The sequence below is a fragment of the Aquarana catesbeiana genome, linkage group LG13 (assembly GCF_042186555.1).
Source record: "Aquarana catesbeiana isolate 2022-GZ linkage group LG13, ASM4218655v1, whole genome shotgun sequence".
NCBI classification, from domain to species: Eukaryota; Metazoa; Chordata; class Amphibia; order Anura; family Ranidae; genus Aquarana; species Aquarana catesbeiana.
The window spans coordinates 26,645,839-26,668,838 of record NC_133336.1 but is presented as its reverse complement, the minus strand read 5'-3'; positions in this window follow the sequence as shown (position 1 = coordinate 26,668,838).

The following is a 23,000-nucleotide window of genomic DNA, read 5'->3' as shown; positions in this document are numbered from 1 at the left end:
AATTAAGCTAACTTAAGGCCCCTTTCACACTGGGGCGGGGGCGGCGTCGGCGGTAAAGCGCCGCTATTATAAGCGGCACTTTACCGTCGGTATGCGGCCACTAGCGGGGGGGGGTTTACACTGGAGACACAGCATTGGCTGTTTTGGGTCGGTTTGCAGGCACTATTATTAGCGCAATAGCGCCTGCAAACCACCCCAGTGTGAAAGGGCCCTTACTGTTGTCTTATTTTTTCATTCAAAAAAAGTGTTTTTTTTTCCAAAAAAAGTGCGCCTGTAATGCCCCGTACACACGGTCGGACATTGATCGGACATTCCGACAACAAAATCCATGGATTTTTTCCGACGGATGTTGGCTCAAACTTGTCTTGCATACACACGGTCACACAAAGTTGTCGGAAAATCCGATCGTTCTGAACGCGGTGACGTAAAACACGTACGTCGGGACTATAAACGGGGCAGCAGCCAATAGCGTTCATCTCTTTATTTATTCTGAGCATGCGTGGCACTTTGTGCGTCGGATTTGTGTACACACGATCGGAAATTCCGACAACGGATTTTGTTGTCGGAAAATTTTATAGCCTGCTCTCAAACTTTGTGTGTCGGAAAATCCGATGGAAAATGTGTGATGGAGCCCACACACGGTCGGAATTTCCGACAACAGGGTCCTATCACACATTTTCCATCGGGAAATCCGACCGTGTGTACGGGGCATAAGACCGCTGTGTAAATATGGTGTGACAAAAAGTATTACAACGACCGCCATTTTATTCTTTAGGGTGTTTAAAAAAAAAAGTATAATGTTTGGGGGTTCTAAGTAATGTTCTAGCAAAAAAAAAATGTTTTTAACTTGTAAACAACAGAAAGGTGTCAAGCCTGTAAATGATCCCAAACACAAAGCCAAGGAAACTCTCCATTGGTTTCAAAGAAAGAAAATAAAGCTGCTAGAATGACCCAGCCAATCACCGGACTTGAATCCAATAGAAAATCTATGGAAAGGACTAAAATCAGGACTGTTTTTCCGTAATAGGAGGTTTTACTGCTCTGATCCATCTTCCCATTTTGATGTTGTATCTATGATTTGGATGCGCGTGTTATATCTTTTTTTTTTTTTTTTTATACGTTGGTTTCCAAGCTCCGAATTACCAGTTTGAGGCTTCCAGGGGAAAACAAAGTCCCACCCGTCTTTCATGGCTGAATTATGACTCTCTGTGAAACTAACGACACGGCAACAAGATTGATTGAAGTGCGTTTTCTCGCGCTCTGATTACACATCGCCCCAGAGGACGAAAGACGAACTTTCATATTCCAAAGCCAAGACTCCTCGGGGAGACCTATTGATTTGTGTGACCGCTGCACAGAGCACGGGGAATTGTCTCTGAAAACAACATTTTTTTTTTTTGTTAGTTTATTCACATCGGCCCTTCAGCTTACAAATCACAACGCATAAGGCGATGTGCGTTCCGCGAAGATGGCGAGTTATGGCCAACAACCCCGGGATGTGGGCTCCCATGCCAACAAAATAAACACATATAGTATGCATTACTATTACTTATAATGGAGGGGGGGGGGGGGGGGGGGTTATTATAAATATGCACAGCGTGTAAGGCAGAGTGATTTCACCTCACTCCTCAAGTATCAGAATAATACCCGGAGTAATGCTGGCTACACAATATACAATTTTTTTTTTTTGTTCAATATCCTTTAGGTTTACCTTCAACTATGCAGTGCCAGGGCCTTTTATTGTATGAAAAATGTAACTGCGCTGATCATAAAGTGCTTATGCAATATTACCACTAAAAACAATAAAGACAATATCGGTGAAATGTGCACAAACATCAAAACTGTATAAACTCTATAGTGCAAAAGTTATAGTGCAAATTATTAACCGCTTCAGCCCCGGAAGATTCTACCCCCTTCCTGACCAGAGCACTTTTTGCGATTCGGCACCGCGTCGCTTTAACTGACAATCGCGCGGCCGTGCGACGTTGCGCCCAAACAAAATTGGCGTCCTTTTTTTCCCCACAAATAGAGCTTTCTTTTGGTGGTATTTGAACACCTCTGCGGTTTTTATTTTTTGCGATATAAACAAAAAGAGAGCGACAATTTTGAAAAAAAAAACGCATTATTTTTTACTTTTTGCTATAATAAATATCCCCCAAAAATATATAAAAAAACTATTTTTTTCTTCAGTTTAGGCCGATATGTATTCTTCTACATATTTTTGGTAAAAAAAAAAAATCGCAATAAGTGTATATTGATTGGTTTGCGCAAAAGTTATAGCGTCTACAAAATAGGGGATAGATTTATAGCATTTTTATTATTATTTTTTTTTTTTACTAGTAATGGCGGCGATCTGCGATTCTTTTCGTGACTGCGACATTATGGCGGACACGTCAGACAATTTTGACGCATTTTTGGGACCATTGGCATTAATACAGCGATCAGTGCGATTAAAAATGCACTGATTACTGTAAAAATGTCACTGACAGTGAAGGGGTTAACACTAGGGGGCAGTGAATGGGTTAAGTGTGTCCTAGCTTGTGTTCTAACTGAAGGGGGGAGGGGACTGTGCAGGGGAGATAACAGATTGCTGTTCATACTCTGTATACTCTGTATGAACAGACGATCTGTCAGTTCTCCCCTCAAAAACACACACACAGTTCCAGGTTCTCCGCCTCTAAGCGGCGATCGCGGGAGCCCGCCGGGCACTAGCATCGACTCGGGGGGGCGCATGCTCCCCCTAGTGGCCGCAGGGCAAAGCGACGTTACATAACGTCGCTTCGCCCAGCCGTGCCATTCTGCCACAGTACAACTGCGGCGGCTGGTCGGCATGTTGTTAAATTATCGAGTGCAAAATTGCAAAATTATCAAAACTGCAAGTCACAGGTTTTTAACAACATTTCTCAAAATCCACTTTGCAATTCTATCATTTAAATTAAAAATACTAACCACAACATACAACAGCCATTCACAACTCTGCCCCGAGCTACATCACCAATCTTGTCTCCAAATATCACCCAAATCGTCCTCTCCGCTCTTCTCAAGACCTCCTACTGTCAAGTTCCCTCGTCTCCTCCTCCCGTGCTCGTCTCCAGGATTTCTCCAGAGCCTCTCCCATCCTCTGGAACTCGCTACCTCCACCTGTCCGGCTATCCCCTACTCTTGCTACCTTCAGGCGATCCCTGAAAACTCATCTCTTCAGGGAAGCCTATCATGTCTCCAACTAATCTTCTACCAACTCCATAAGCTCATTCCCAACAGTTACAGCCTTTTGTACCACCTGCCCCACTCCATTAGATTGTAAGCTCTTCTGAGCAGGGCCCTCTTATGCAGCGTACACACAAGCAGACTTTTTGACCGGACTGGTCCGACGGACCGAGTCCGGCAGACAATCCGACCGTGTGTGGGATTCATCGGACCTTCAGTGAACTTTTCCAGTCGAAAATCTGACGAACATTAGATTTGAAACATGCTTCAAATCTTTCCGACGGACTTGAGTCTGGTCGAAAAATCTGCACGTCTGTATGCTAGTCCGACGGACGAAAACCCACGCTAGGGCAGCTATTGGCTACTGGCTATCAACTTCCTTATTTTAGTCCGGTGTACTTCATCACGTACGAATCCGTTGGACTTGATTGTGATCGTGTGTAGGCAAGTCCGTTCGTTCAAAAGTCAGTCGGAAGTCCGTCAAAAGTCGTATTTTGTTGTATTATAACTGTATTGTCTCCTTTTTATATTGTAAACTGTTGGCGCTATATAATTCCTTTATAATAATAATAATAATAATGGGTATAATGTGCTCAAAATCACACCGATGCTATTTTTAGAAGCCTTTCCACCACTTGGTGCATCACCACCACTTTCTCAAATGGTCACTCACCAGAGCCTAGAAAAAACGTTGCCTTTGGTTCATATTGGGATAACCACTCCACTTTCCTGGAGTTTCTCCAGCTAGATTGCCACTAGTTACTCCTCAAATCTTGATATCTCATAAGAAGTAAATAGCCATATGCTTTTATAAACTGTATTTAAACCAACAAGGTAAACATCCCCAATTATAAAAATGTGCACTCACAATCCAGGTGCCTTTAGACTGGCACTGAGTCATTCCAGCAGTGTGTTATTTGGGTTAGTCCCGCCGCTTCGTTTCCCCGGGATTGGCATGCGTTCCAAGCCACGATCTGGTACGGGTTAGGACAGGAAGTGACGTCAGCGATTACCCAGAAGCCCCTACGCGTTTCGCATACATACATGCATCATCAGGAAGCGGGGTACGCCATCTTTGTTTTGGTATTGATGCACTTAATGTTAATTATTCAGCCAATCAAATCGCTAAAAGAAACCAGAAATGCATCACCGTTTTACTATTGTTATTCCTATGCCGGAAGCACGTCTTCCGCCATTTTAGTTACTGGCAATTTCAGACTGTGTTGTTATATTTAACCACTTCCCTACCCGCGTATGTACATATGACGTCCACAGATGGGATCTCCCATCCTGGGTGGACGTCATATGACGGCCTCGGGTTCCCGGCCGCCTAGGGGGCGCGCGCGCCCGCCGCGTTGCTCGGGTCCCGATGCGTGTGCCCGGCGGCCGCGATGTCTGCCGGGCACCCGCGATTGCCCGTTAACCGGGCCGGACCGTGTCACGTCCTGTCAGCTCAGAGGAGAGCGATCTGTGTTCCCAGAACGGAGGAACACCGATCGCTCTCCTCCCCTTGAGCATCCCCTCCCCCTACAGTTAGAAGCATTCCCTAGGAAACACATTTAACCCCTCCCCGCCCCCTAGTGGTTAACCCCTTCACTGCCTGTCACATTTACGCAGTAATCAATGCAATTTTATAGCATTGATCGCTGTATAAATGTGAATGGTCCCAAAAATGTGTCAAAAGTGTCCGATGTGTCCGCCATAATGTCGCAGTCACGAAAAAAAATTGCGATCGCCACTATTACTAGTAAAAAAAAAAAAAAATAATAATTTTTTTTAAAAAATGCCATAAATCTATCCCGTATTTTATAGACGCTATAACTTTTGCGCAAACCAATCAATATACGCTTATTGTGTTTTTTTTTTACCAAAAATATGTAGAAGAATACATATCGGCCGAAACTGAGGAAAAAATTTGTTTTTTTTAAAAAAAATTGGGATATTTATTATAGCAAAAAGTAAAAAATATTGTGTTTTTTTCAAAATTATCGCTCTTCTTTTGTTTATAGCGCAAAAAATAAACACCACAGAGGTGATCAAATACCACCAAAAGAAAGCTCTATTTGTGGGGGAAAAAAAGACATCAATTTTGTTTGGGTACAACGTCGCACGACCGCGCAATTGTTGTTTAAAATGCGACAGCGCTGAAAACTAAAAATTGGTCTGGGAAGGAAGGGGGTGAAAATGCCAGGTATTCAACCGGTTAAAAATGGAATCGTAACTACTCGCCCCCAAAGATGCCCATTTATATTTGAGCCTTGCTTTATTTAAAGATGTTTTGACACCCAAGAAACAACGGCTGGAAGGACTTTACATTCTTGCACTCTATGGACAAAAACACTTTTACAAGTTCCTCTCCTAACTAATTATTATATAACAATACTGCCAGGGCCTGCCAGATTTCATACAATTTGAAAGTGTTTAGGTCTGACCTCATATCAGGGGTGGCCCATCCATTGTGGGCACATGGGCGCCGCCCCCCCCCATCCATGCCGCCTTCCTCCCTATCCAATCTGCCCGCTCCCTTTCAGGATGCATGAATTCCTATGGCGGGGAGTGTTTTTTGAAGCACCTGATTAGAGCCAGGGGCTCTAATAGGCTTCAAAATAGGGTGGGCTCGGGGCGCAGAGCATTGCGTCCGGAGCCCACCCAGGCGTGTTGCAACAATGAATGAATATTCGCTGTTGCAACTCTGATCCTCCTCGGGGCCAATCGGGAAGCGGGTCTGATACCTCTCACCCAATTGGCTAAAAGGACAGGCGATCCTATTGGATGCCTAGGAGAAGAAGGGAGGAGCCGCACAGAAGACACAGGAGTCTGCCCACCGTCCATAGCAGCCTGCTGCCGCCGAGGCCTGCACCCTGCCGAAGCCTTCCGCTGCCTGCCAGAGCCCGCAACCCTCCGAAGCCCGCAACCCCTGCCGCTGCCCGCCGAAGCTTGCCACTGCCTGCCTGAGCCCACAACAGGCAGGCAGCGTAGTTGCCAAGCGACAGCTAAGAAACTTTAAGAATTTAGAGAAGATCTGTAAAGAAGAGTGGACTGAAATCCCTCCTGAGATGTGTGCAAACCTGGTCATCGACTACAAGAAATGTCTTACCTCTGTGCTTGCCAACAAGGGTTTCTCCACCAAGTACTAAGTCATGTTTTGTTTGGGAAACAAATACTTATTTTACTCACTGAACTACAACTCAATTTATAACATTTGTATCATGTGTTTTTTTTTTTCTGGATTTTTGGATGATGTTCTGTCTCTATCATTTAAAATACACCTATGATAAAAAATTATAGACCCTTCATTTCTTTTGTAAGTGGGCAAACTTACAAAATCTGATCGAATAATTATTTTCCGCACTGTCTGTAAAATGGTTCTTTTTATTAGTATATCATTTTTATTAATAACCTGTCTATTAATACCCACACAATATCGTTATATACAGGATAGACTGAGATTATCCAAGAATCGTGCACCATTCAACTCCTTCATAGGGTGCCAAACGCACCTTGCTCATACCGCTTTTCTGTTCTTCCTCTTACAATGCATCCATATCCAGTAGATGCAGCGAGAGTCACCGGCAGAGCACAATGCGATGCAGTGCGATGCAATGCGATGCAGCACATGAGCTCTTAAAGCGCAAAAGTTTAGGGTGCCCTGAACTAGCCCCATGCTCCGCTGTGTGAACTCTTCAATATACAGGGGAAACTTCTTCACAAGGTTTTATTTGTCATTCTTTCCATCATTCCCACTCTAATACTTAAAGCAATGTTCTGCCTTCTACTTGAGTTGTGTGCCTTAAAAGCCTTTTATTCTTAATTACAGGCTGAAGCAGGAGGGCGGTGGAAAAGAAAGTATGAATAAAAGGAGAAAATGAGGAGGTCATGTAACACGGAAGGTTGCATTCAACATTTCTGAGCTGGAAACATTTATCGCTATTTGTCGGTTTAAAAGAAAAATATAAGACGGCAAAAACAAAATAGCTACATCCACCTACATCAGAGCTATTCGCAGTCCAGTGGCCTCGCGACTCCCCAGTAAGAATGACGTAGGCCCGGAATTGACCCCGGAGCAATAAGAGAAGGCAATAATTGTCATTGAAAGGCAGGTACAGGCTCCTCTCCTCTACTGACCTTGCTTGATCTGATTTCACCGCACACTATGAGCTTCTCACAATGTGCATTAACCACTTAAGGACCAAGCCTCTTTCTGAGATTTGTTGTTTTCACGTTAAAAATAGTTTTTTTTTTTGCTAGAAAATTACTTAAAAACCCCCAAACATTATACATTTTTTTTCCTAACACCCTAGAGAATAAAATGGCGGTCATTGCAATACTTTCTGTCACACCGTATTTGCGCAGCGGTCTTACAAGCGCACTTTTTTTGGAAAAAATACACTTTTTCGAATTAAAAAAATAAGACAACAGTAAAGTTAGCCCAATTTTTTTTCAGATTGTGAAAGATAATGTAAATTGATACCCGACATGTCACGCTTCAAAATTGCGTGGAATGGCGACAAACTTTTACCCTTAAAAATCTCCATAGGCGATGTTTAAAAAATTCTACAGGTTGCATGTTTTACAGAGGAGGTCTAGGGCTAGAATTATTGCTGTCGCTCTACCGATCGCGGTGATACCTCACATGTGTGGTTTGAACACCGTTTTCATATGCGGGCGCTACTCACGTATGCGTTCTCTTATGCACGCAAGCTCGGCGGGATGGGGAGCGTTCTAAAATTTTTTTTTTCTTATTTATTTTACCTTTTTTTTTTTACATTTTTACACTGTTTTTTTTTTTTTTTTTTTTTTTTTAAATTGTGTCACTTTTATTCCTATTACATGGAATGTAAACATCCCTTGTAATAGAAAAAAGCATGACAGGACCTCTTAAATATGAGATCTGGGGTCAAAAAGACCTCAGATCTCATATTTACACTAAAATGCAATAAAAATAAATAAATAAGTACATTTTGTCATTTAAAAAAATGATTTAAAAAAAATAGCCCTTTAAGAGCCATGGGCGGAAGTGACATTTTGACGTTGCTTCCGCTCTGCAGTGTTATGGAGACGGGTGGAGGCCATCTTCCCCTCACTCGTCTCCATACCCAGGCAGGGGACAGACGCGATTGCCTCCGCCGCTGCCGATGGCTCCGGTAAGCGTCGGAGGACACCGGATCGCGGCGGGAGGGGGGCCCTCTCCCGCTGCCGATAAAAGTGATCTCGCGACGAATCCGCCGCAGAGACCACTTTTATCTTAAACCGGACCGCCCACTGAAAACGAGGATACCGGGGTTATGGCAGCTAGATGCTGCCATAACAACGATATTCTCCATCAAAGTACTGACGTATAACGACGGGGGGGGGGGGGGGGCGGTCCGGAAGTGGCTAAGGCCTCGTACACACGGTCCAAAAATCAGATGGGAAAATTCGTACGAACAGCTGTCTGCCGATTTTTGGATTGTTAGGATGGTGCTTTTTGACAGGCGATTTTGCTTTTTCGTCAGACAAAAGCTGGATGTGCAGACAATAACATTTTGGTGGGATGTGAACTCAACGTCCGATTTTCGTTTCTCTAGTACAGTTTTCGTACGAAAAAAATCGTAAGAGCGAGACTACGCATGCTCAGAAACAAAAGAATACATACAAAACACGTTTCGTCACCTCTGACGTTGTATTCTGTCGTACGAAAATTTTCGTATTGTGAGTAACCTCTTCACTTTCGACAAGAAACTAGCACAAAAAACGGACGTTCGGCCGTCCGAAATTCTAAAATTTTCTGGCTGGAGAATGCCCAGCATCATCTTATGCCCTGTACACACGGTCGGATTTTCTGACGGAAAATGTGTGATAGGACCTTGTTGTGGGAAATTCCGACCTTGTGTAGGCTCCATCACACATTTTCCATCGGATTTTGCGACACACAAAGTTTGAGAGCAAGCTATAAAATTTTCCAACAACAAAATCCGTTGTCGGAAATTCCGATCGTGTGTACACAAATCCGATGGACAAAGTGCCACGCATGCTCAGAATAAATAAAGAGATGAAAGCTATTGGCCACTGCCCCATTTATAGTCCCGACGTACGTGTTTTACGTTACCGCGTTCAGAACGATCGGATTTTCCGACAACTTTGTGTGACCGTGTGTATGCAAGACAAGTTTGAGCCAACATCCGTCGGAAAAAATCCATGGATTTTGTTGTTGGAATGTCCGATCAATGTCCGATTGTGTGTACGGGGCATAACTCTTTCCTCCACCAAACACTCCAATGGTGGTTCCCCAAAATGGAATACGTTTGTTCGATCATCAATGATTAGGTTGCACAGAGTGCATCCAAAAAACCCTCATGGACTTTGGAGGCAGAGATAAAGTTTACACATGTATAGAAATTAAGACATTTATTAAGGACTTGAAGTAAGAAGAGAAACAAATACCCTATAAAAAGACATAATAACAAAAAAACACATACAAATTTACATGTCTCATGGCTACTAGACATGTGCACTGACAAAAAATCATTTTTGTTTAAATATTTTTTTTTTGCTTTTTTCGGAAATTCTGAAATCTGAAAATTCGGATTTTCAATTTTCTGAATTTCCAAATTACAAATTTTTGAATTTCCGAATTTTTGGATTTCCGAAATTTCAAATTTTCAAATTTCCCAATTTTCGAATTTCTGAATTTCGAATTTCCGAATATTCGAGTTTCTGAATTTCCAATATCTCAAATTTCCAAATTTTCAAATTTCGAATTCCAAATTTCCAAATTTTCGAAGTTTGAATTTACGAATTTTGAATTTTCAAATTTCAAGTTTCCGAATTTCGAATTTTTGAATTCCGAATTTCCAATTTTCGAATTCCAAATTTCCGAATTTTCGGAATTCGGAAATTCAAAAATCCGAAAATTTGAAAATCTGAAAAAAAGAAAGAAAATCAGTAACATTCAAAATAATAACTAACTAATAATAACTAACTATTAAATTATAGGTATTGGAATTTCCTTTCAAATTTTGCTGTTTGTGAAAGGAGCGAATACAAATTTATCTGAAGTTACGAATTATCTGAAATAACAAATGCCGCATCTAAACAAATGGAATGGAACAAATTAATAATAAATAATAATAATAATAAGGTTTTATTATTATTATTTATTATTATTATTAGATAATTACGTTCCATTTGTTTAGATACAGCATTCGTTATTTCACTGCGGACTGCAGTGGAAGATCGGACACTAACTGACACGTCTGAAACTTTTTTGGGAACCAGTGACTCTAATGCCCTGTACACGCGACCATTTTTCCCATCGGAATAAACTCTGAAGGTTTTTCCGACGGAGTTGCGACGGAATTCCGCTCAAGCTGTCTTGCATACACACGGTCACACCAGTCCAAACCGACCGTCCAGAACGCGGTGACATTCAACACGTACGATGGGCCTGGAAAACGGAAGTTCAATAGCCAGTAGCCAATAGCTTCCGTCTTGTACTTGCTTCAGAGCATGCGTCGTTTTTGGTACGCCGGAACAGCATACAGACGAGCGGTTTTCCCGATAGGAATTGGTTCCGTCGGAAAAATTTAGAACATGTTCTCTTTCTGGGTCCGTCAGAATTTTCAACATAAAAAGTCCGATGGGGCATACACACAATCGGAATATACGATGAAAAGCTCCCGTCGGACTTTTTCTGTCGAACATTCCGCTCGAGTGTACACGGCATAATAGAGTGTTCAGAGCTAAAAATATGCACTGTCACTATACTAATGACACTGGCTGGGAAAGGGGTTAACATCGGGGGCGATTAAAGGGTTAACTGTGTGCCTAGCCAGTGTTTGTGTACTGTGGCGGAGGTGCTTTTACTAAGGGAAGGCATGGATCCATGTTCCTACTTTGCGGTGACCAATGTCCAGACCCCCTTTATCAGGGAGACCCCCATACATGCCACACATTTGAGAATACATCCTGCCCAATGGCTATGTGGCCGGTTCTTAAAGAAATGCCATTGAAGCCCCGGATGTTGGACTCTCAGCTTTACTGATCATAAAAGAGCCAGAAACCCTTTTATGAAATACCATAAAATGACTCCATATTAAACAAACCATGTAGAAGTCGGCGTCTGCACTGAATGCTACAGATAAGTCACAAACAATCAGAAGTTTGCAGGAAGTAAACCAATATCTGGGATGAAAGGAACGGAACTTTGAAGATGAAGAGAAGGACAGATAGGAAGACGGCTCTCTATTTATGAAGTCTGTGATACACAGGAACACTTGTCTGCCCGCCGCACATCACACGCACGCAAATGACACGATATCAGCGCACAAAATGAACGTTCAAATGCTGAGAGGGACTGAAAAATCTTTTGTAGTTTAAAATGTTTCTCAGTTAAGTAAATAGTTATTTTAATAAGAAAGAATCAACGTTGAATTCATGTGCCAACCAATTTATATGGGAACATTAACAAGCCACTGAGAGGTTTTGGATGATCATAAATGATTATTACCTACCTATCTATGTAGACTGAAATTCTGACAGTATTGTACAGAGAACACTGAGCAATTCACATTAGTCTCTGCACCAGGGGAGCTTACACTCTAATTTCCCCCCACAGTCACACATTATTATCATACAATTATAGCTCCCACATATTCCATTGTGCTGTACAAAGAACACTGAGCCAGTCACATCAGTCTCTGTACCAACAGAGCTTACACTCAAATGTCCCACTACAATTATATTTTTATTATTATTATTTTAAATAGCCCTGACATATACCATAATGCTGTACAAAGCACACTGAGCCAGTCACATCAGTCTCTGCACCAGAGGAGCTTCTCCACCAGGTGGTGCTTTTCTGCAGGGTGCTGTTGGCTCACTCTGCTGAGATCTCAGCTGAGAGAAGCAGCAAGCCTGGGGCCTCTCATGCAGGCTTTTCCCAGGCAAGCATGGACCATGTTGGGGAAGACGAAGGTGGAGGCTCTCCAGAGGCACTGAGGCCTACTCCATGTGCTCAAGCTGCCATGGATCCTGGGCCTGTCCCTATGCAAGGGGAGTCCTTACCAGTCTTCCAGGATAGAGTGGTGAACAGACTTCGCCGCATTGTTAAGGAGGAACAGAAACTTGCTGTCAAGAAAGCAGATCTCAGGAAAAAGAAATCCCTGCATAGTAAGTCTGGAAACAGTAAGAGAGAAGTCCCCAAATTGAAGTCTCTGGAGGAGGCATTGAAAAAGCATGAAAAGCTGGTTGCTTCTCTGAAGGAAAGCAGCAGTGTGTTCAAAGAAAAATGTGAGAATGAGGAGAGATCCCAACAGATTAAGGAAAGTGCCTGTGCTAGTACCAGTCAGAGGGTGGATACCAGAGCAACGGCAACAGTATGGATAGGGGGTAAGGAAGTGTCTTCACATAGTGGCCCCAGTACTACCCCGTCTCAGGATCTGTCGTGTCTGAGTCAGTATCTGCCCTCCTCCCTTCTCAGCAGCCTGGGTCATCTCAGGAGGAGGTTGAGGAAAATGGCAGATTGCTGCAGACCATTACAGAAATGGAATCTCCCTTGAGTGGTACCGACTCATCAGATGAAGACCTTGGTAAAGGAGTGCTTATTGAAAATCTCTTTCAGTGTTGGGAGGACTTTCCTGAGATTGCACCTGCTAAGAGATCCTTACAATCAGCAGGGATAGCAGGAGGAGATGGCGTGTATCCAGACAGAGAAGTTTCTGCTGGCTTCGAGGAGTCCCACATGGCTACTAACAATGCAGAGCAGGAATGTTGCATCAAAATTGAAACTACAGAGCAGGAGGGCCGTATGAACGCTGAAACAGCTGGTGTTTTTTCTACATAGAAGACTTTACTTGATGAGGGGACTGCTGGTAACTGTGGTACTTCTGGCACTATGGTGAGCAGGACTGCTGTGCTTGAGGGGAGGAGCGAGGATCAGGTCGTGGGTAATTTACCAAACCAGATTTCAGAGGTTCCTATGCAGCCAGTTAATATTCCTATGCAGCCAGTTAATGTGTCATCTGTCCCAGTTAGGAATTATGCTAAGGCTGTGTTGGGACAAAGTCATGCTTCTAGTGGAAGGGAGCCAGTTGTGCGACTTTCACCTAACACACCTTCCATTAAATGCAGGAATGTGGTACAGCTCAGGTGGGAAGGAGGAGGCATTCCACCTATCAGGAGGGTGGTTGTGGATAGGATCCTAGCCATGAGATTTATGGCAGAGGATATTTTTGCTCTTATCAGTCCTGCTGGTTCCTTTGAATATGATTTGTCATTTGTGCGTCCAGAATCGCTGGATCTGTTTTGGGAACGGTTCGAACGTGTATATGGAGGCCAGCCAGACTGGAAGGGGTTTGTCCTTAAGGTTATCTCATGTTAGCCCTTGATAAAAAATGTGACTATCCTGACAAGGAATGAGTCTATACCCCCCCCGAGGATTTATGGGTCTGGTTGAGGAAGTTTGGTGAAACTTTATGTCCCCTAAAAAAGATTGTGGATGATGGGGGAATCTGGACAGGTGGGTGGTCAGTATCAATGAGGTTAAGTGTGTGTGAGAATGTGGTCCAGCATTTGCCAGCCTTTACCTTTTATGGTAGAGATAGAATTACCGTCTTCTACCCTGGTCAACCTAAGCTGTGCCATAAATGTGGAGTCAAGGGACATTTCTCCTTTAAATGTCTGGAACAGAAGTGCTCTTTGTGCCAGAAACTGGGGCATCTGGCAAGGGACTGTAACATCATTAAATGTAACCTATAGTCGGTGCCCTGAGGGTTTGCACAATAAGCCAGAGCTAGTGGAGGAATTCTTCCGTCTAGATAGAGAAGAGTCTGGGTTGACGGAGGTTGTACCAGGGGATCCTAGGGTCTCTGTCCCATCAGAATCTGTGTCTGTGAGGCCAGCTGTGGTGTCAGTGTCCCCCCAGTCTGTGGTCTCCCAGTCAATGTCAGAAAGTGCGGTTGTCAAGTCTGTGTCTGCACCTATTGTTTCTCCTAGTGTAGTGAAGGCAGTGGAGGGTGCTGGACCATAATGTATGGTTGTGTCAATCCCTCCTCCTCAGCGTGGCAGAAGTGTGGCTGGAGGTCGGCAGACACCGAGGGGTGGAGTGAGGGATAGATTGGATGATGGTGGGGGCGAGGTGGGAAGGGAATGAGGGTGGCTGGTGCAGAATGCAAGGTGAATGATGTGGAAGTTGGGGTGAATGATGTGGGGGGAGGGGTTAATGGGGGGTTTTGGAATCGCATCCTGATGGCGATTAAATCTCAAAAGGTTTCTTAACCTGGATTGTGTTTAAGTTGAGGTTCGGGGTTTGTAGTCTCTATTTTGTTGTCATTAAAATATGTTTCTTAATATGTTATCTTGAACAAAAAGGAGAGGATTTATGAACCAAATACTTTGCTTAATTAGATATGACTATAGACAGATGGGGGTATTACCCAAAGGACATCTGTCTTTAAATGCAGCTACTTGCAAACACCCAGGGGCTCAGAGGATCATGGGTGGGTGTGTTCCTCTAAATTAGAAGGCATATCAGAAAAAAGGGTGAAGAGGGAAAAGGAATTCTTCAGTGAGGAACCAGCAAGGTAACAAAAATGTACAAATTTATTATAGAAAAATAATACCACATATACACCAAATTGTGTCAAAAAAATTTGACTATACGTGAACCAAATACCACCACTAACAATAAAATAGACAACGTTGTCTAAAAACAAAGAACAACATACAGATGGCCACCACTACACATACAATCACATCTAGTTGGCTGGCTGGACTTGCATCGTCTCATGTATAGTGTCTATAAATAAAGATTGGAAGCCAGGAGGTGACGGTATGCAGCCATGGATGGTGGGGTACCGCTGCGCACACTGCCGATAGCAAACTATGGATATGACAATAAATATAGACCATGAGGGTTGCTGAAGGTAGCACATGCAAATGGTTACTCAACCACAGCCGATAACATGCATAGATAGCTGTGTGGAAGCTATGCAGGGGTGCGGGAGGAGGTGTATGCCTGTGTGGATGTTGATGTATAGAGACAGCGTGTTAGCTGGATCATGGAGATATATAATGATACGATCTCACCAGACCATAGACATCAGGATAAATCAGGCATGTTAGACACTCCAATCCTCCTCGAGTTGTCTCAGGCTGTGTGAGGCAGCTAAATCATCCTCTGGTCAATTGGAAATAACTGGTAAGTCCGTATAGACAAATGTCCGCCAAGGTATTGGAAACAGGGGGACGTGGTAACATACCGCCTGTCTGCGGTATAACGCCTCGATTACTTCCTGGTTCCGTGCGATGGCTTTCGACAGGGCTTGAGCGGCTTTAGCAGAGTAGCGAATCAGATCCCCAGGGCTGGTGGATGGGTCTGTATGGGTACTACGTCAAACGTGATGGCGTCATGCGGTTTAGTCAAATTTTTTTGACACAATTTGGTGTATATGTAGTATTATTTTTCTATAATAAATTTGTACATTTTTGTTACCTTGCTGGTTCCTCACTGAAGAATTTGTTTTCCCTCTTCACCCTTTTTTTTAATATGTTATCTTGTCAGGAAAGGTTTTCTTTACTTGCTGATGTAAGCATGCTTGTTTTTGTTTAGTTGTTGTTTATTTTTGTGTAAATATGTTTTTATGAATAAGCTGTATGTTTGTATGATTTTTTACTAAAAAAAAATACACTCTAATCCGCCCACCACAGCCACATACTAATATCAATATACATTATTATACATTTATCAGTCTCTGCACCAGAGGAGCTTCTCCCCCAGGTGATGATGTTTTGCAAAGGTGCTGTTGGCTCACTCTGCTGGGATCTCAGCTAGAGGAAACATCAAGCCTGGGTCTGTCCTGCAGGCTTCTCTCCCAACCACCATGCAGTGGGTGGGGGGAGATGAAGGTGGAGGCTCTCAAGAGGCACTGAGGCCTGCTCCATGTGCTCAAGCTGCAATGGATCCTAGGCCTGTCTCCATGCAAGGGGAGTCCTTATCAGCAATCCAGGATAAAGTGGTGAATAGACTTTGCCGTATTACCAAGGAGGAACAGAAACTTGCTGTCCTAAAAGCGGATTTCAGGAAAAAGAAATCTCTGCACAGTAAGTCTGGGAGCAGTAGGAGGGAAGACTCCAAGCTAAAGTCTCTGGGGGAGGCATTGAAGAAGCAGGAGAAGCTGGTCGCTTCTCTGAAGGAAAGCAGCAGTGCATTTAGAGAAAAATATGAGAATGAGGAGAGATTCCAACAGATGAAGGAGAGTGCCTGTGCAAGTACCAGTCAGAGGGTGGATGCCAGAGCAACGGCAACAGTAGGGATGGGGGGTAAGGAAGTGGCTTCACATGGTGGCCTCAGTACTACCCCTGTCTCAGGATCTGTCGTGTCTGAGTCCGTATCTGCCCTCCCCAGCAGCCTGGGTCATGTCAAGAGGAGGTTGAGGAAAATGGCGGATTGCTGCAGGCCATTATGGAAATGGAATCTCCCTTGAGTGATATCAACCCATCAGAGGAAGAGGAGGATGTTGTCCCTCAGCCTGTAAGGGAGAAAGTTGTGGAAAAAGTTTCATTTAAGTCTGAACAAGATAGCGGCAGTGCTACAGTGTCTGCAATTGGAGGACAGGCTGTTTCAGTTCGGGAAAATGCTGGTGAAATATGCTTGTTGAGAATATCTCTCCGTGTATGGATGCCATTCCTGTGATTGCTGCTACAGACAAAGAGACTGCATCTGCCAATGGATCCTTGCAGTCGGCAAGGAATACAGGAGGAGATGATGTCAATCCTGACAAAGAAGTTCCTGTTGTCTGTGAGAAGGAGCAGGAGTCCCACATGGATGCTAAAATCGCAGAGCAGGAATGTCGCATGGACACTAAAACAGCTGGTGTACCTAATAACTGGACTTCTGGTAATTGTGGTACTTTTGGGACTATGGTGAATGGGACTGTTGTGCTGGAGGGGAGGAGGGAGGATCGAGTGATGGGTGAATTGCCAAGCCTGATTTCAGAGGTTCCTATGCAGCCAGTTAATATTCCTATGCAGCCAGTAAATGTGTCATCTGTCCCAGTTATGAACTATGCTAAGGCCGTGTCAGGACAAAACAAAAACTCTTGCGCATAAATGTGTTAGCTCGACAGTTCAAAGTCCAGGATGGACGGTAGCTTTTAGCCCTAGTTTTTACGTGTTCTTTTAAATAAACTTGTTAAAGGATAATGCACAAGGCCAGTGCGCCCTCTATTTTTTGTTTTTTTGTGTGTCAGGACAAAGTCATGCTGCTGGTGGAGGGAGCCAGTTTCACCTAACGCACCTTCCATTAAATGCAGGAATGTGGTACAGCTCAGATGGGAAGGAGGAGGTATTCCAACTATCAGGAGGGTGGTTGTGGATAGGATCCTAGCCATGGGATTTAAGGCAGAGGATATTTATGCTCTTATCAGTCTGGCTGGTTCCTTTGAATATGATTTATCATTTGTGCGTCCAGAATCACTGGATCTGTTTTGGGAGTGGTTTGAGAATGTGTATAGGGGCCAGCCGGACTGGAAGTGGCTTGTCCCTAAGGTAATCTCACGACAGCCCTTGATAAAGAATGTGACTATCCTGACTAGGAATGGGTCTATACTTCCTGAGGATTTATGGGTCTGGTTGAGGAGGTTTGGTGAAACGTTGTGTCCCCTAAAAAAGATTGTGGATGATAGAGGAATCTGGACGGGTGGGTGGTCAGTGTCAATGAGGTTGAGAGTGTGTGGCAATATGGTTCAGCATTTGCCCTCTTCTGCCTTTATTGGTAGAGCTAGGATTGCCGTCTTCTACCCTGGTCAACCTAAGGTGTGCCATAAATGTGGAGTCAAGGGACATTTCTCCTCTAACTGTCCAGAACAGAAGTGTTCTTTGTGTCAGGAACTGGGGCATCTAGCAAGGGACTGTAACATCATTAAATGTATCTTGTGTGATAGGGTCGGTCACCCTTATAGCCAGTGCCCTGAGGCTTTGCACAATAAGCCTGAGTTAGTGGAGGAATTCTTCCGTCTGGATAGAAAAGAGTCTGGGTTTGCAGAGGTTGTTCCAGGGGATCCTAGTGTCTCTGTCCCATCAGAATCTTTGTCTGTGAGGCCATCTGTTTTGTCAGTGTCCCCCCAATCTGTGGTCTCCCAGTCAGTGTCAGAAAGTGTGGTTGTCAAGTCTGTGTCTGCAACTATTGTTTCTCCTAGTGTAGTGAAGGCAGTGGAGGGTGCTGGACCAGCGTGTATGTTTGTGCCAATACCTCCTCCTCTGCGTGGCAAAAGTGCTACGGTTCGAGGTCAGCAGACACAGAGAGGTGGAGTGCAGTGTTGCTAACCTACCAGATTGAAATTTACTGGCACAACACCTAAAATTTACTGGCACCGCCACGTTTTTACTGGCACTTCCAAAAGTGTAAAAAATTACAGTTTTAAGTGGGAATTTCAGTGTTTAGGCAACAGACAAGTTACATGTGCAATTAGCAATGTGATTTAAGGTAGATATTAGGTCGAAAAACATATTTCTTATTTTGAGTATCGTAAAGGCAGATTATTGTAACCCATCAGTATTTTGTCACCTATGTCAAACTGAAGAGATTTCCCCTTAATTTTTGTCCCCAAAGAGAACGAGAGAGAGAGAGAATGCTCCCACATTCAGTTACTGTACATTACTGCCCACCATTCGGTTACTGTACATTACTGCCCACCATTCGGTTACTGTACATTACTCTCCAGCATTCGGTTACTGTACATTACTCTCCAGCATTTGGTTACTGTACATTACTCTCCAGCATTTGGTTACTGTACAATACTGCCCACCATTCAGTTACTGTACAATACTGCCCACCATTCGGTTACTGTACATTACTGTCCACCATTCGGTTACTATACATTACTCTCCAGCATTCGGTTACTGTACATTACTGTCCACCATTCGGTTACTGTACAATACTGCCCACCATTCGGTTACTGTACATTACTGCCCACCATTCGGTTACTGTACAATACTGCCCACCATTCGGTTACTGTACATTACTGCCCACCATTTGGTTACTGTACATTACTGCCCATTTGGTTACTGTACATTACTGCCCATTTGGTTACTGTACATTACTGCCCATTTGGTTACTGTACATTACTGCCCAGCACTATTTGGTTACTATACATTACTGCTCATCATTTGGTTGCTAGGGGTTACTGCACAATGATTACCTGCAACTCCGTGTCCCCCTCTGAAAACTGCTAAATCCTGCTGCTGCTTTATAAATCACCACCCCCACTGCTGGTAGAAGGGTGAGGAAGAATGCACACAGCCCTGTCTGTGTGTCCTTGATCTCCGTGCTCGTTCTGCTGACCGGAGAAGGGGGAGGAGGGGCGGGGGGAGGACATCACAGAGAGCCTGCTCTGGCTCACTCCTTGTCACAGACACAGACTCACAGCTGCTCCGATCCTGACAGAGGAGAAGCAGGCTCTCTAGAACATGCAGCCCACAGCCGTGCCTCTCCTCTGTCACAGTGTGGCCAGGAGAACAAGCGAGGGTGATGCCATTGCCTGGGCTGGTAATATGATGAAGTGCAGGGAGCAGAGCAGACTCCCACCCGCCTCAATACAGCACAGCCACACTTTCGGCTGGCCGCATCTTCTTGTCAAATGTGGCGGGCTGCAGGAGGAGGGCTGGTTACAGTGATGCTGATTGGCTGAGAGGCGGTGGTGGGCGGAGCAATTCTCCGAGGTGCAGATCGGATTGTCTCGGCAGCTGGCTCTCGGGCATCTCCGGGAATTGCGCATGCGCAGTTCCAAGCTGAGCTGGTCACAGCCATTTTTACTGGCACTTTTCCCGTGCTACGGACAATTACGGGCGGTAAAAAAATGCCCTATTTTTACGGGCTGCCCGTAAAAATACTGGCGGTTGGCAACGCTGGTGGAGTGAGTGATGGATTGGATGATGGTGGAGGGGGAGGTGGGAAGGGGAAGGGAATGAAAGTGGCTGGTGCAGAATGTAAGGTGAATGATGTGGAAGTCAGGGTGAAAGATGTGGAAGTTGGGGTGAATGATGTGGAGGATGGGTTAATGGGGGGTTTTGGCTGAGGATGTCCTGGGGAGCAGGGGGGAGGGGGTTCTGCCATCAGGATTGTTGAATGAGGATATGGAATGGTTGGAGGCTAAAAGGAAAAAGGGTAACAGGCGGAGAAAGAGGAAGGATGTCAAAGCTCCTGAACCTAGGAGGGTGGAGGTGGTAAATGCTTTTGAGGTATTTTCTGAGGTGGAGGGCGGAAGTTCTTCTGGTGATGAGTCTATGGAGGAGTAATCACAAGGGACATTGAAGCGTGTAGGGTCTCCAGGTAGGGTGGGGGGTAAGCAGGCTAAGAAACGTATACCTCAATCATCCTAATGGCGGTTCTCACTCCACTGAAGGTGGCGATCATTAATGTCACCAGCATAAAATCAGTAAGTGCTCGTAATATGGCCTTATTTTTGCTCAGCAGGTTTGATGCTGATATTTTGTTTTTGCAAGAGACACGGTTGTCTAGTTTGGCTGATATTCATCTGGCGAAGAAGGAGTGGAGGCACGGCCCCTCTTTCTGATCTCTTGCGGCCGAGCCTTACACTGGAGTTGCGGTACTTTTTTCCGGCATGGTAACCTGTCAGCAGATTATTGAGGTAGAAATGGGGAAATGCATGGTCTTAGACGTCTCCATGGGGGGGCAGGACCTGCACCTGATCAACATCTATGGGCCCCAGGCAAAATGGGACAGGAAATGCCTCTTCATGAAGATCAAGCCTTTTCTTTTGACAGCCCGGCAAGTTGTCTTCAAACAATTTCAACACCGTCACTAGGACTAAGGACAGGAAAGGTACCGGAGCCAGGCTGGACTGCGATGGCTTTTTCTTGAACAAAATAGCTAGAGAGGCAGGTCTGGTTGATGTGCACATTCATTGCTGCCCAGACGACACAAGATTCACTTTTCAGCGAGGTAGTAGTCAGAGTAGAATAGATAGTTTTTTTTAAAGGGGAACTGTGCCTTCTCAACACCAGTGTGTCAGGCAGTGGAGTTTTCCGATCACTGTCTTCTGTCTGTGACTCTGAATAGCCCCAGTACACCACCCAGGGGGAAGGGTACCTGGAAGCTAAATTCGGCACTCCTGGACGATGTGAAGGTGAGTGTAGTAATTATAAAAGCACACTTTATTCACAAATAGTTGCACTCACTAGATAGCAGTTGTTTGTGGGCACATCGTTAGGTAGCACATCGTTAGGTTGACGATTCTCCTCTGTTCCCTCCACATCAAGCCTGGGACACCGAAAACCACAGGCGCTGCTGAGCTCGACAGGACCGCGCTGCACCAAGATTCCCTGGACTCCTGTGATAGTCTTTGTTTGCTACCTAACAATGTGCCCACAAACAACTGCTATCTAGTGAGTGCAACTATTTGTAAATAAAGTGTGCTTTTATAATTACTACACTCAGATTGGCGCTGCTCTTTTTGTCTTTTATGTTCCCATTACCAGAGTAACTTCTGCTCCTCAGCTAGCTGCCTTTCCAGTGTGGATCTCCAGACTTTCACTACTCCTGAGGTTATCACCCAGGTCTAATGGACTTTTAACTTTTAATTTTGGATTATCCACATTTATTATCCATTTTGGGATTTTTTTTTTTATTGTTTTTCAAAAATGTAATTGCCTTCACCATTTCCTTTACTCCCTATCCATGCTATACAATTGTGTATGGTTAGAAGGCTGACTTGCTTTTACCATATCCCAGCTTGTGCCTGGGAGTGCCCTGGTGCGACAAACATTGTTGTCTTACTTGTAGGTCAGAGTGGTGGGAGCTTACAAAACGAAGCAGCGATGGGTTTTTTAAGGCCATAGGAAGAAATAAACAGCTTGATAAGTATGTCACCTACCAGCGTCTGCGGAGAAGGCTTGATAGGCTTGTGTTGTATAATAGAGATCTGGGGATGATCTCTGAGGTTAAACTCTCAGGGAGTGTCAATATGATAAGCATGCCTCTTTGGTTCTGGAAAGGGATTATGGGAAATATCACTCACCTGACCCTTACCAGAATTGCAAACAAGGTAGAGCAGTTAAGTCAGTTGTAGGCCTGGTTGACAGTACAGGTTCCTTGACAAAGTCCAAGTCGGGGATCCTGAAAACCGCCAGGTCATATTATGCTGGCCTCCTGGGCAGGAGGGACCAGGCATATCAAGTTTCCTGGATTCTATTCCAGGACTGGGAAATGGGAGTTCTCTTGTGAGTTTAACAGAGGACATCACAGCAGATGAGGTGGTTAAGGCTTGCCATTAAGAAGTCGTCTGGGCCAGATGGATTGACAGCCAAGTTTTAGAAGCACTTTAAGGTTACTCTGGCCCCATATTTGGTGGAGGTTTTTAATGACTGTCTGAGAGAAGGTTCGCTCTCTCCCTCCATGTGACAATCTGCGGTGATTCTTCTGTCAAAGGGTAAGCATTCTTTGAGAATTTGCGGCCCATTAGCCTTTTCAATGTTGATAGGAAGATACTGGCAAAAATAATTTTTTGGCGTTTATAGTCTGTAGCAGGCGATCTACCAGAATTGTTCAGTTCAGGGTAGAAGCACATTTTCAGCTGTGTTAGCTGTCCGGGAGGCCTTGGAGTGGTGCAGGGCTGCAGGCTGGAGAAAGTACTTGCTGGCATTGGATCAGACTAAAGCTTTTAATCGGGTCAATAATGAGTACCTACAGTATGGCTGCTTCTTGGCAAGTATGGCCTGGAGAGGGGCTGAAAGCTTCATGGTTGTGAATGGTTGGATCAGACAGCCCTTTAAGAGTTGGCTCGGATGTGCATCAG